General features: G+C 41.8%; 1 protein-coding gene across 3 annotated transcripts in view; it reads right to left on the bottom strand.

Moving 5' to 3' along the window:
• Window positions 1–15,054, bottom strand: part of TMC5 (transmembrane channel like 5) — an 89,730-nt gene that overhangs the window by 59,412 nt on the left and 15,264 nt on the right. For all 3 annotated transcript variants that reach the window (XM_063598475.1, XM_008956015.4, XM_063598476.1), the window contains exon 2: window positions 8,685–8,912. The gene's annotated coding sequence lies outside the window, so the exon portion shown is untranslated. The remainder of the gene's footprint in view (window positions 1–8,684; window positions 8,913–15,054) is intronic.

The raw sequence follows: 15,054 nt of genomic DNA, 5'->3' as shown, positions 1-15,054 counted from the left end.
CCCCTTCCAGTTTGAAAATAAGATTTTATGAGCTCCATAAGCTCTGATCCACAGACCACAGCATACTTTTGTCAAATTTAGCCCAAAGCTACCTCCTAACATATTTTAAGTTTGGCCTAAAGATTTCTCTGTACATAATGAACTGTGACCTAACTAGAGGTGTCAACAGACTATAACCTACTCTTGTACCAATCACTGAATTTTGGCCAATCACAGGCAACCAATTGTTCAAACTGTGTTCGAATAAGGCAAATGCTGAGCTGTAACCAATCCATTGTTCCTGAACCTCACTTCCATTTTTTCTATGTCATCTTCCTTTTCTTGTCCATAAATCTTTGACCCAGCATGTGGCAGCACCTAAGTCCCTCAGAACCTATTCTGGCTGGGGAGGCTGTCCCATTAGCAAATCATTCTTTGTTTGATTAAACTCTGTTACCTCTAGTTTGTCTAAAGTTTTTCTTTTAACACTTTGAAATAAGAGGTGATGCAGTTTTAATTTTCTTTTCCTTTTGTTTTTCTTTTTTTGAGATGGAGTCTCACTCTGTAGCCTAAGATGGAGTGCAGTGGTGTAATCTCAGCCCACTGCAACCTCCGCCTCCTAGGTTCAAGCAATTCTCCTGCCTCAGCCTCCTGAGTAGCTGGGATTACAGGCGTGCATCATCATGTCCAGCTAATTTTTGTATTTTTAGTAGAGACAGGGTTTCACTATGTTGGCCAGGCTGGTCTCAAACTCCTGACCTCAGGTGATCCACCCATCTCGGCCTCCCAAAATGCTTGGATTATAGGCATGAGTCACCATGCTTGGTTGAGTTTCTTTCTTTCTTTCTCTTTCTTTCTTTCTTTCTCTTTCTTTCTTTTTCTTTTCTTTCTTCTTTTTTTTATTTTGACAGGGTCTCACTCTGTCACCCAGGCTGTATTACAATGGTACAATCATAGCTCACTGCAGCCTCGATCTCTTGGGACTCAAGCGATCCTCCCATCTCAGCCTCCTGAGTAGCTAGGACCACAAGCATGCATCACTATGCCCAGCTAATTTTTTCATTTTCTGTAGAGATGGGGTCTCCCTATGTTGTTGCCCAGGCTGATCTTGAACTCCTGAGCTCAAGTGATCCTCCTGCCTCAGCCTCCCAAAGTGCTGGGATTACAGGCGTAAGCCACTGCACCTGGCCTCCAGTTTTCATTTCTAAGTGTGCTGGATATCTGTTGTTTTTACTTGCCTACTCTCCCTCGCTCTTGGTCCAGGTGATTCATGAAGGGCTGACTGCACTCCTGACCGGCTGGTCAGGATGGTCACATGACTCAGGTGTCCACCATCCCCCTGTCCACAGAGTTTGGCTCAAGAATGGGCATGCAAACCCAGTCAGTCCTCCAGGACCGGGACAAGGCTTACTGGGAAAGAGGTGCTCTTATTTCACTGGGGTGGCTAAGGGGATAGAATATATACATAAGCCTGGAGCTTCCGATGTCATGTCAGAGGGAATAGAGAAAAAGAGTAATTAGTAGGGCAGAAAATTTAAAGAAAGAATCAATAGGATTTGTTGGCTGATCCAATAGGGAAAGGGTGAGAAGGAAAATAAAAGTCAAGCATATCTCTACAGTTTCAAGCCAGCATGATGAGATGAACGGCAATATTTTTGAAATAAGGAAGTAGAACATTTTTAAAGCTCAGCCAACTTTTACAAGTTTATCTCTATGTAAATGACAAGGGTTAGACTTGAGTAATCAGAGCTACGATAATATTAACTTTCTGCCAACACCTACAGTCTCAGAATGTCCGTGTGCCAACCCACATCCAAATTTCTCAGCATAGTTGACATCTGTGTTTCATTATTGTGTCCCTGCACGGCATCCATTTCTCGCTTTTGTGGTTAACACTTTTCCCTGGGTAACACCTCTCCCACGCAGTCAGTCCCTGTGGGCCAGGTGTGGAATATGACCCATCAGAATTATTTTCTTCCTGGAGACAGTGATTCTGTCAGAGCATACAACCCAGTTAAAGCCAGTGAGATTCAATTCTGGGAGTTTTATCAGAACTGTAGGGAAGAGAGAAGCTCTGTCTTCTGCCGGCCTTGGAGCTAGGAAATTTTACTTTATTTTATTTTTTGAGACAGGGTCTCACTCTGCTGTCCAGGCTAGAGTGCAGTGGCATGATCACAGCTCGATGCAACCTTGACCTCCCAAGCGTAGGTGAGCCTCCTCCCTCAGCCTTCTGAGTAGCTGGGACTACAGGTGTGCACCACTATGCCTGGTTAATTTTTGTATTTTTATAGAGACAGGGTTTCTCTATGTTGCCCAGGCTGGTTTCAAACTCCTGAGCTCAAGCGATCTGATCTCGGCCTCCCAAAGTGCTAGGATTACAGGTGTTAGCCACTGCAACCGGCCAGAGTTAGGAAATTTTAAACCTGAAGCTGCCAGTGGTCACCAGTAGAGAAGGGCCTAAGAGTGATGCCAACAGGGAGGAGAATAGAACCAAGAGATAAACAGAAAGAGGAGCCAGATGTTGATGACATTGTCAGATGTTGATGACATCATTTAAACACCTGAATCCAGCCAAACCTGAAGGCAGCTGGATACTCGAGTCATTACATTCTCTTTTTGACTAAAGCTGGTTTGAGTTGGGTGTCTGTCATTTGCAAATGAAAAAAAAGAATTCTGACAAATATGCCAGTTTTGCAAATAAGAACACCTATATAAACTGTCTGTAGTGCTAAGAAGACTAAATGCTGTGCTTTATTGCAAATTACTTTTCCTAACAAGAAAAATTATCCCATTTGTTTACTTGTATTCTAAGACTAGAAAGTTACATTTATGCTCCAGAAACTTCCACAGCCTAACAAAGCCCAAAGCTATTACATCTAACCAGCAAAACGATGCCTAGTATATTCAAGAAATTGAAAACAGATACAGCTGTATTGGCCCAAAATAAATGAGTATTTCTACCAAAAGATAAGAAACATGTTCACAGAAACTGTTTTTCTTTTTCTTTTTTCCTTCTTTTTTTTTTTTTTTTTTCGAGACGAAGTTTTGCTCTTTCACCTAGGCTGGAGTTAAGTGACGCCATCTTGGCTCACTGCAACTTCCGCACCCCCATCCCCGGGTTCAAGCAATTCCCTGCCTCAGCCTCCCGAGTAGCTGGGATTACAGGCGCCCGCCACCATGCCCTGCTAATTTTTGCATTTTTAGTAGAGATGGGGTTTCCTCATGTTGGCCAGCCTGGTCTCGAACTCCTGACCTCAGGTGAAACACCTACCTCGGCCTCCCAAAGTGCTAGGATTACAGACGTGAGCCACCGTGCCTGGCCAGAAACTATTTTTCATGAGTCAAAAGTTGAAAACAACCTGAATGTCATTCAACAGTGGAATAAGTAAATGAATTGTGGCATATTCATCCCATGAAATACTACAGAGAGGCAACAAAGACTGAACTTCTGCTGCATGCAGCGTCATGGATGAATGTCACAGATGCAAGGATGAGGAAAAAGAGTTGGACACAACGAGTTCATACTGCATAATGTTTTTACAAAATTCAAAAGCAGGCAAAGTAATACATGGTGACAGAAGTCAAAATAGTGGCTACCTTGAGGAAGGAAAGAGGTAAGTGATGACCAGGAATTGCATGAGGGAAACTCTGGGTTGCTGGCTGATGATCTTGAGCGGTGGTTAAAGGGAGGCATATGTGTGTGTGTGTGTGTGTGTGTGTGTAAAAATCCATCAGGTTGCACACTTAAGAGTTGTGCACATCTCTGTAAATACATACTTCTAAATATTTTTTTTTTTTTGAGACAGAGTCTCACTCTGTGCCCAGGCTGGAGTGCAGTGGTGCGATCTTGGCTCACTGCAACCTCCGCCTCCTGGGTTCACGCCATTCTTCTGCCTCAGCCTCCCGAGTAGCTGGGACTACAGGCGCCCGCCACCATGCCCGGCTAATTTTTTTTTTTTTTGTATTTTTAGTAGAGACGGGGTTTCACCGTGTTAGCCAGGATGGTCTCAATCTCCTGACCTCATGATCCACCCGCCTTGGCCTCCCAAAGTGCTGGGATTACAGGTGTGAGCCACCGCGCCTGGCCTATACTCCTAAATTTTAAAAAGAAAATGAGAAATCAGAAGCTGTAACATAAAACCTTTCGATTCTCCCAGGAGCCATTATACCAGTTGAAAAAAGCGGTAGGGTTTTGGCTCACAAATATTTCCAATTTTCTTATACATAAATCAAAGAAAATCGGAACCAATGAAAACAAAACCTACGTGAAGACAGGTCTTCTAGGTGAATATACGTTACCTGAATGGAATCATCTGTCTATGTGATGCTATGAAATGAAAGTGGTTGGGAACCCAGCCCTTGGTGTCAGATAGAACTGGGCTTACTTTCCGTTTGCTGGCTGTGTGGACTTGGGCAAGTCACTTAACCCCTCTGAGTCTGTTTCCTCAACCATACAATACTGACAATAATATCTCATATGATTGTTGTAAGGAATGAACAAGATAAGGCACAGAAGGTGGCCAACATCAAGGAAGCAGTCACTGAATGGAAGCTATTATGTGATATTATATTTATTTATGTACAATGTAAACCCTGGCAACTTCCAAAAGAGATAGGAGTGAGTACACAGTAAAAGTCACACACTCAACCAGGACATGATTAAAGAAATAGGAAATGGGCCAGGCATGATGGCTCACATCTGTAATTCCAGCACTTTGGGAGACCAAGGCAGGAGGATTCCTTGAGGCCAGGAGTTTGAGACCAGCCTGGGCAACATAGCAAGACCCCCAACTCTCTCTCCGTCTATATATATATATCTATATATCTATCTATCTATCTATATAGATAGATATATAATAGACATATAGATATATAGATATATATAATAGATATATAGATATATAATAGATATATATAGATATATAGATATATATTATTTAGATATATAGATATATATAATATATAAAAGATATATAGATATATATATTATATATAAAAGATATATATAATAGATATTATATATAATATCTATTATATATATAATATATATTATATATATAATATCTATAATATATATTATATATAGATTATATATATAATATCTATAATATATAGATTATATATATAATATCTATAATATATAGATTATATATCTATAATATATAGATTATATATAGATTATAGATAATATCTATAATCTATAGATTATATATAGATTATATATAATATCTATAATCTATAGATTATATATAGATTATATATAATATCTATAATCTATAGATTATCTATAGATTATATATATAATATCTATAATCTATAGATAATCTATAGATTATATATATATATAAATTAGCTGGGCATGGTAGTACATGCCTGTAATCTCAGCTACTCAGGAGGCTAGGCGGGAGGATCGCTTGAGCCAAGATGGCTGAGGTTGCAGTGAGCTATGACTGCACCATTGTACTCCAGCCTGGGCAACAGAGTGAGACCCTGTCTCAAAAAAAAAAGAAAGAAAGAAATAGGAAATGTCTTATAATCAGGTAGAGGAAGGAGCAATCCTGCAAAATTCCCAGGCCAACATAGTGACTGTAACTGAGAACTAAATTTTGCCCTGAGCTTCTTATTAGCCAAGACTAAAAGGGAATCATGACAAGTTATCTAATACTCACTATGTGTGGGAATAAAAAGGAAGTATACCAGTTTTTCAAGAGGACTACACTTCCTCCCAAGATCAATTTCTGAAAATAATTTATCATGAGAACTCTTTCAAAGGGATCGAATAACAATGTAATGAAAGCCAGGACTCAGGGTCACCAGCAAACAAAGCACTCAGAAGCTCTAACTCCAAGAGGGGCTGCAGGAGTGGAGTTGGGGAGAGACTCTGGAGTCCCCTCCAGGTCATTGTGATGCAGGAAGACAATCGCATATGGCTATCTTTGGCCAGTGGGCTGTGAGCATAAGTGACTGTGTCACTTCCAAGAGAAAGCATTCAAAAGCCAAAATGAGACCCTCTAGCTCCCCTTCCACTGCCATGGGAACCAGTGATATTCCCAAAGGGGACCCAGTCACCAGCCCGGGTTCCTGCATGACTGCATGGATCACAGCCCACCTGCACCTACCCACAGTAGCTTTTCATGAGCAAGAAACAAACTTTTATGTTTTAAGACATTTAGATTTTGAGATAGTTTATTTTGATGCAGCAGAGCTTAGACTAGCCTGACTGATACAAATCATTTTGGTCTTTGTTTTGAATCTTTGACAAATTAATATATATGTATGTATGTATGTATATAACTTCATATTGTATGTGTATATGTGTATTATATGTGTATATTATATGTATATACACACAAAGATATGCATACAATTTATGTATATATTTATTCATATCTACATATATAATAGATCTACACATATAATATACATTATATATACACATTCATATAACACACATACAAAAACACACATAGATTAGATAGAAAGATGAATAGATAGATAGATGGGTAGATAGATGATAGATAGATAGAAAGGTGGATGTTATATGTGATCAGCCAACAATTAGCTTCAAGTCTGTTGGACAGTTCTCTGTTCCACTGCCATTTGACAAGAGCTTGTGTATTGCACATCTGTTTCACAGTTGGGAACAAATGCTGTAACCATACCACCTGCACTGCAACAAATACCTAAACAAACAAAGAGCTAAACCCACAGAAAAGGATTGGGAAAGAGAGAGGAGGAAATGGCCATAAGGAAATAGTCTCTCAAACTGATGTCACATGAAGTGGGAGTGGCCTTCTGAGAACCTTACCCTTAGCTTCCTGTTAACTATTAAAGGAGTAAATGAGATATCCTGCAGGTTCAAAGGAATGATACTGTTTCCTGTTGCCTTGGAAAAAGCACAAAGAGGGTACTATCCTACTTTCTTTCTTCCTAGTTTTTGTTTCTCTAGCACCTCCTCAATAAGGGCTATTGAACCATCTATTTCAAGTCCTCCTTTCCATATCCCATTTAGGGTTTCTCACTTCACCATTTGAATGGTTTTCAATCACATGCCCAAGCAATGACATGTCTTCTAAGGCTGTTAATTGAGGACTCCTTACTTGATGTTGCAAGGCTTCCTGGTTTGAATGGGTCATCTAAGTATCTTGTGTTTGTCATTCAGCTAATTCAGAAATCTTCAAGGGATCAATTACATCCTAGAATATGGATGAGGTCACAGTCAAGCTATTTACCTGGCTCTCTGCCGCCTCCCACTTCTCCTCGCCTCAAGCTAACATAAGGCCAGGCCAGCCACCCACGAGTTCTGTTCTGCACCACCAAAATGATCTCACGAAACCCAGACACTCAGCCAGAATTGCTAAGGATTGTCAGGCCAAGCTTTGTGTATAATGACAAAAAACTGGGAGCAATTCAAAAATTCATCAACAGGGGATGGGCTAAATCAGTCACAGGACATCTGCACAGTGGAATACCATGGAACCGTCACAAAGAATGCTTTAGATCTACAGGTGCCAGCAGAAGATGGCCAGCTATGATTCTTATCTTTAATCTCCTTTTCCCATCTCCTGCCCCGGGCCTGGCTAGAACATGTGATCATGAAGCCTGTGAATTGTCCAAAGGTTAATTTTTCTAATTGAGGCCATTTATTACCTGAAAGACAGGAAAGAGAAACCAGGGCCTTACAAAACAGCAAATTGACCAGCACCAAGAGCAGGAAGTTGCCCCGAGAGAGGCAAAACAAGGCCACAAAGTCCAATTTCAGCCGTACATTTTGTCTTCTTCTTCTTCTTTTTTTTTTTTTTCTGAGATGGAAGGTCCCTCCTGTTGCCCAGGCTGGAGTGCAATGGCGCAATCTCGGCTCACAGCAACCTCCGCCTCCTGGGTTCAAGCGAGTCTCCTGCCTCAGCCTCCTATGTGGCTGGGATTACAGGCACCCGCCACCATGCCCAGCTAATTTTTTGTATTTTTAGTAGAGACGGGGTTTCAGTATGTTGGCCAGGCTGCTATCGAAGTCCTGACCTCAGGCGATCCACCCACCTTGGCCTCCCAAAATGCTGGGATTACAGGTGTGAGCCACCGCGCCCGGCCCCCACGTTTTATCTTCTAACGGGGTGAACTTTGTCATGAAAACCCATGATTAACCTCTTAACATAAATGAAATCAATGTTCTATATGCTAGTGATGATCCTGTAAATAATATAAGATCCCTACATACTTAAGACCCACAGTTAAAATTATGAAAATGATTCTACAGAAGTTTTTAACTAGTTCCAATGAACCATCATTTATTTGACTTAAAACAGACCAAATAATTTTTAAAAAATTGTTTTTGTTGTGGCGCGTGCCTGTATTCTCAGGTACTCGGGAGGCTGAGGCAGGAGAATTGCTTGAACCAGGGAGTGGGAGGTTGCAGTGAGCCGAGACCGTGCCACTGCACTCCAGCCTGGCGACAGAGCGAGATTCAGTCTCAAAAAAAAAAAAAATATTGTTTTTATTGCAGAGAGTGGAGAGAAGGAAAGAAATTAGTCCCAATAAAATTCTGTTTTGCCATCTAAGGATATTAAAGGCAATGGCAGCTATCACAATTGACTATCACCATTATCTCATAAAACATTTTATGGACTTAAAAAAAAGAGAGGGAGACCCCATCTCAAAAACAAGGGTAGTTTATTTAACCGAATAAATTCAGCTGTATGAAAACTTACTTTTTTGCCCTTATTGTTCTTGCTTTGTCCCAAGTAGATGCAAACGTTGTGCAAACCAACTTGATCTTAAGATGTTGTTGAGAACACTGGAGTCACGTGTCCATGGGTCTTTCAGGCTGGCTTTTCATGGGAGCTGGGATGCAGATGATTTACGGAGGGTTATAATCTGTGATGCTGGTCTGAAGTCTGAATATTCCAAGTTGCTGACTGCAGGCAGAGCCTCATGTCCTGAAAATCAGAAGACAGAGGACTTAAACTTCCATAAAAGATGGGCTCATACTGTACAACCCAATCCTGTGCATTTGGAAGCAGAAAACACTGCCTCAAAGGGCTTCCTGTTTTCTCTTCTCTTAAAAACTTGAAACATTAGACTACAGTGAAGCATAGAGAAGAAAAGGTCAAATATTAACTCATACTAATCTTTTTCATATGAATTCCAGACTTGCATTTGTTTTCTTAAGGAAATAAAACATTTCTGGTGAAGCTCTCTAATACCTCTTCCTAATCCAATTTTCCAGTGTCCTCTTCCCTGTCTGGAAGGTACCACTATCGTAAATGTGGTGTGTGACTTTCCAGGGCATGCTGTTCATACCGTGACCACTGTTATGAGTTGAGTTGCATCCCCTCAAAAAGGTATGTTCAAGTCCCAGTCCGCAGTACTTCAGAATGTGACCTGATTTCTAAGTAGGATCTCGGTGGAGGTAATCAAGTTAAAATAAGTTCACTGGGGTGGGACCTAATGCAATATGATTGGTGTCCTTATAAAAAGGGGAACTTTGGGCCAGGCACAGTGGTTCCCGCCATAATCCCAGTACTTTGGGAGGCCGAGGCAGGTGGATCACCTGAGGTCAGGAGTTCAAGACTGGCTAATTCTAAAAATTCTTGAAAGGCTATGAAAAAGAATTTTAAAAAGAAGAAATTGCTCATTCCCAGGCACCTCATTTCAACCAAAGTTTCACATTAGCAGTTCTGGAAGCTCCCATTCTTTTTGCAGGCACCTGATCTTGGACAGACAACTCCAACACAAGGATGATGGCCCCCACACATGGACGAGTGGTTGCCAGAGCACCAGGTCATGGGACGCTCACACACAGGCACATTTCAGCAGAGACATTGATTTCGTTTGCTTGCCTGCTCTTGATTGCTCTTTCTGGGTTTGTGTATTAGTGTAATGATTACTTTGGCTGTCAGCCTCGATGCCATGACAAATAAATGCCAGGAACTCCTTTATCTGCAGTGTGTAATGTTCAGGACCAGGAAATAAAGGTAATGTCAATAGTCTCTAAATAGCAAGTGAGAGCAATAGCTTCCATCACTCAGTTAACAAAGCCTTCCTGTAAATAAACATTTGTTAGTGTTGAGATCTGTGTTGGCTTTTCAGAGTGTCAGGCACATTCACAGCCATACACTTAGACTCCTTAGAGCCTAAGAAAATGAGGTCTATGCTTAGAAAATAAGGTCCATGGTTTCAAGACAGCAAGATCAAACCTATGAATAGGAAAATAAAAATACTGGTCGGGCATGGTGGCTGATGCCTGTAATCCCAGCACTTTGGGAGGCTGAGATGGGCGGATCACTTGAGGCCAGGAATTGGAGACCAGCCTGGCTAACATGGCGAAAACCCATCTCTACTAAAAATAAGAAAATGAGCCAGGCGTGGTGGCTCACACCTGTAATCCCAACTACTTGGGAGGCTGAGGCACAGGAATTGCTTGAACCTGGAAGGCGGAGGTTGCAGTAAGCCGAGATCATGCCACTGCACTCCAGCCTGGGCAACAGAGAGAGACTCTGTCTCAAGAAAACAAAACAAAACAACAAAAAAAAAGGAAAATATAAATACAGCAAAATAGTCATCCTCTTGTCCTTTTTGTTTGTTTGTTTTCCCTTCTGTAAGGAATTTACTAAGTTTTCAAGATATCTATTCAAGATATTTATTCAATTCTCAAGGAAAAGTAAGGTAAAGAGAATGTAAGATTTTTAGCTTGTTAAATGAGTGAGAAAGAGTCAGAAGCTAGAAAATGAAAAATGAATTTTAATCGCTTGAAAGTCATCACCTAAACATGGCAAAAAATCCTTCAAGGAAATGGTCTAAGGTATAGTGTTTACTACTGAAGTAACAAATGCCTCTTATAACACTGAATTAACATGAGTTCTAATGTATTTTTTAAATGAGAATTGGGGCTGAGTGAGGTGGCTCAAGCTTGTAATCGCAGTACTTTCAGAGTCTAAGCCAGGGCAATCGTTTGAGGCTGGGAGTTCGAGGCTGCAATGAGCTATGATCATGCCACTGTACTCCAGCCTGGGCAACAGAGCAAGATGCTGTCTCAAAAAAAAAAAAAAAGAAAAAAAAAAAGGAATTGGGAAATTTGGGAAGAAAGAGTTGGCAAATGTCACCAATTAATCTTCACAAGTCACCAATTAATCTTCACCAGTAAAATTTGTTTTTAAAAAAGCTAGAATGAGAAGATTATTTTATTTTACATGGATGTTTGAAGTCTATCAAATCTCTTTCCGCTAGCTAAGATTCCTCCTCTTTTACCATGATCCTTTCTTGGAAGGAGGTTCATGAACTAAACCCCTCCCAGCAGTTTTACCCTAACTATAACTCTAAGCCCACTTGATTAATGCTACTTTGTAACAAGACTTTCCTTCTCCTAAGACAGTCCCCAAGGTGGGTGAAGCTCACAGGCCTTAGATGTAAAGCTGGTGGATGCAATTGAATCGCAGTACAATGTTTGCATTCAGGGGCTGATGTTCTGTTTGAAGTACGCAGTGTGCGGCTGGCTTTCATTCTATTTAAGAAAGAGAGTGGCAGAAACTATGGATCTAGAGCAGTGGTTCTCAAGTGGGGGCGATTTTGCCTCTGAGAGCACATTTGGCAATGTGTGGAGACATTTTGGTTTGTCACAACTGTAGCAGGGGGTGTGACATTGGCATCTAGTAGGTAGCTGCTAAACATCCTAAAATGTACAATAATTTTCCCACAATAGAAAATTATTTGGCCCCAAATGCCAAGAGTGCCAAAGTTGACAAAACTTGATCTAGGGCAAGGCTGTCCAACAGAACTTTCTATGCTGGTGGAATGGTTCTCTACATGCATGCCCAATATGGCAGCCACTAGCCACATGTAGCTATGGAACACTTCAAATATGGCTAGCTCGGGAACTAGATTGAGAAACTAAATGGTTTATTTTTCTTCTTTCAGAGACAGGGTCTCGTTTTGTCACTCAGGCTGGTGTGCAGTGGCACGATGATAGCTCACTGCAGCCTCGAACTCCTGGACTCAAGTGATTCCTGCGTCTCAGCCTCTTGAGTAGCTGGGATTATAGGTGTGAGCTACTGTGCCCAACTATTAAATTTAATTTTAATTAACTTTAATTCACCATGTTGCCCAGACTGGTCTTGAACTCTTGGCCTCAAGTGATCCGCTGGCCTTGGCCTCCCAAAGTGCTGGGATTACAGGTGTGAGCCATTGTGCCCAGCCGGAACTCCAACATTTAAAACATTATTGATGAGGGTGCATCTGACAACATCAAGCTTGGGTGCCCATGAAAGTCACTTGGGAGCCTGCTGGAGAGGGGGGTACATGGATCCTCAGGTGACCAGCTTGTCCCAGTGTGCCCAGGACTTCCCCAGTTTGGGCACTAGAAGTTCTGTGCTAAAACCCCATCAGTCCCAGGAAGACCACCCCAGCCCAGGGCCCATTCCCAGAAGTTTTCATTCACTAAACCTCAAGTGGGACCTGGGAATTTAGCTTTTTATCGGGTTTCCCAAGTGATTCCTTTATGCGCCAAAGTTTAAGAATCACTGCAGATCAGCCAGTGAGGAGCAGGGAGAGAGCAGGGAAGAAAAAAGTTGATTTGTTACCATCACAGAGAAGGTGAGCATTTAAAAAAGAAAAGAGAAGCAATAAAAAATGTTTTAAGATGATTAAATTGCTTTTTAAAGCAAAACAAAACAAAAAGTGGGTTTGTGGGTTACTTGTGCTTCAGCAGTTTCCCCCTTCTTGCTTGGCTGGATGGCTGGATCCCAACCCAGAAGAAGGAGGACGCCCGTCCCTGGGACACATGGAGACAAGTCAAGGTGCACATCCTGGCTCTTGCACCCACTGAGATCTACTAGGAGTGGGCTCCTCTGCTATCCAACAAGAAAGGATGCTGCTTACTGGAGACCCGTAGGCTACAGAAACCTGCCCTCTTCCCTTCCCCACTGTCAGTGTGCTCAGAATCCTGCCAGGAACAGTGAAAAATGATAAAGTTTAATGCTCCCTTTGGCTAGGGATCCTCCCTATTCTCTACCACCGGGTCTGGGAAAGGTGGCAGGAGGCAATGAAGCTGGGGTGACTTTTATGCACCCTGCATGTATGGGTCTGCATCAAGTCTCCCTCTTTTAGAGGAAAAAGAACCTCCTTCTGGATCCACCTTGGAGGTCAGAAGCGTAGCTCTTTATAAGACTAATTCGGATTCTTATAATAGTCCTATAATGCTTAGTTAAACAAGTATTATATAACACAACCCAAGTATTATTGCTTGGATTTGCAGACGGCAAAACACAAAATAGAAATCAATGATAACAAAACAACTTATATATCAGTGCCAGGCACTGTTCTAAGATCTGGACAGGCATTAACCCATTTAAATCTTACCATAACCTTAGAAATAGGTGCTATTGGCTGGGTGCGGTGGCTCATGCCTGTAATCCCAGCAATTTGGGAGGCCAAGGCGGGTGGATTGCCTGAGGTCAGGAGTTCGAGATCAGCCTGGCCAACATCGTGAAACCCTGTCATCACTAAAAATACAAAAATGAGCTGAGCGTGGTGGTGCATGCCTGTAATCCCAGCTACTTGGGAGGCTGAGGTGGGAGAATCACTTGAACCTGGAAGGCAGAGGTTGCAGTGAACTGAGATCACGCCACTGCACTCCAGCCTGGATGACAGAGTGAGACTCTATCTCAATAAATAAACAAATAAATTGCTTGAGGAAAACCTAAAGCAAGATGAAGAAGGTATTTGAGAGAAAGGGAGAAATGATATTCAAGAGACAATGGAAAGAAATCCCAGGATAACAGCTGTGCCCCAGCTCTAGAAAGCAGTCGGTCCAAATTATACCACCCAACAAAGAGAATGAGTAAGAACTGGGGTGATCTCAGAGACACAGTAAAGCTGTGTATATTTTCTCTGTCAACAACAAAAAAACAAAGACAAATAGAAACTCCAAAACAAGCAATCCTCTAAAAGCTGTAAAGAAAGTCAGAACCAGATATGAATAAACTAAACTCTGGCCTGTCTGTGAGCAGTCAAGGGTGCACAGGAAAAAAAAAAAAAAGCAAACTCAACTCACCTGGACCAATGGCTCAGATTAAGTGACATAAAGTGACATAGAATTAGATGTCCCTTTCTAGGAAGTCAACTTCTCTAATGCACACATAACCACAGCTTTGAAGCCAGGTAGTTTTCATCTTTTATAATCTACTTGTGATATTGTGATTTGTGATAAGAAATATATCTTTGGTCTTTATTCCAGGTTTCCGGCACAGGCTCCTAAAACGTTGGAATTTCCTAGGTGATGGGAGTGTCTTTTGTTCTAGTATTTGGTCTTTGGTTCTGGTTCCTAAAACAGAGCTCCTAATCCCTTGGAAATTCCTGGGTTACGGGAATGTCTTTTGTTCCAATGAGGCAGCTTTCAACAGGGGTTCCTGGATGGAGGCTGCTCACCAGAAAGACCAAGCCAGGGTTAGAAGCTTGCAACTTTCGGCCTTGCCCCTCATCCTCCAGGAACGAAAGAAGGACTGGAGATTGATTTAATAATCAATGGAACCTCCATAAAAACCCTCAATGAAGAGGTTGGAGATCTTCCAGGTTGAACACATCCACATTCTTAGAGAGTGACACACCCCAACTCACTGGGACAGAAGCTCCTGAACTTGGGACTCTTCTGGAACTTACCCTGTGTACCTCTTTACCTGGCTGTTCACCTGTATCCTTTATCATATTCTTTTTTTTTAAGACAGAGTTTCACTCTTGTCACCCAGGCTGAAGGGCAATGGCGCCATCTCGGCTCACTGCAACCTCTGCCTCCCAGGTTGAAGTGGTTCTCCTGTCTCAGCCTCCCTAGTAGCTGGGATTACAGGGGTCCGCCACCGTGCCCGTCTAATTTTTGTATTTTTTGTAGACGGGTTTCCGCCATGTTGCCCAGGCTGGTCTCGAACTCCTGACCTCAGGTGATCCACCCGCCTTGGCCTCCCAAAGGGCTGGGATTACAGGCATGAGCCACCACTCCCAGCATATCATATTCTTTATAATATGATATGGTTTACGGGTAATATGATATGGTTACCATAATATGATATGGTTTATAGGTTTACAGGTAAA

This window comes from Pan paniscus, chromosome 18 (assembly GCF_029289425.2).
Source record: "Pan paniscus chromosome 18, NHGRI_mPanPan1-v2.0_pri, whole genome shotgun sequence".
NCBI classification, from domain to species: domain Eukaryota; kingdom Metazoa; phylum Chordata; class Mammalia; order Primates; family Hominidae; genus Pan; species Pan paniscus.
This window is presented reverse-complemented; position numbering and strand designations above follow the sequence as displayed.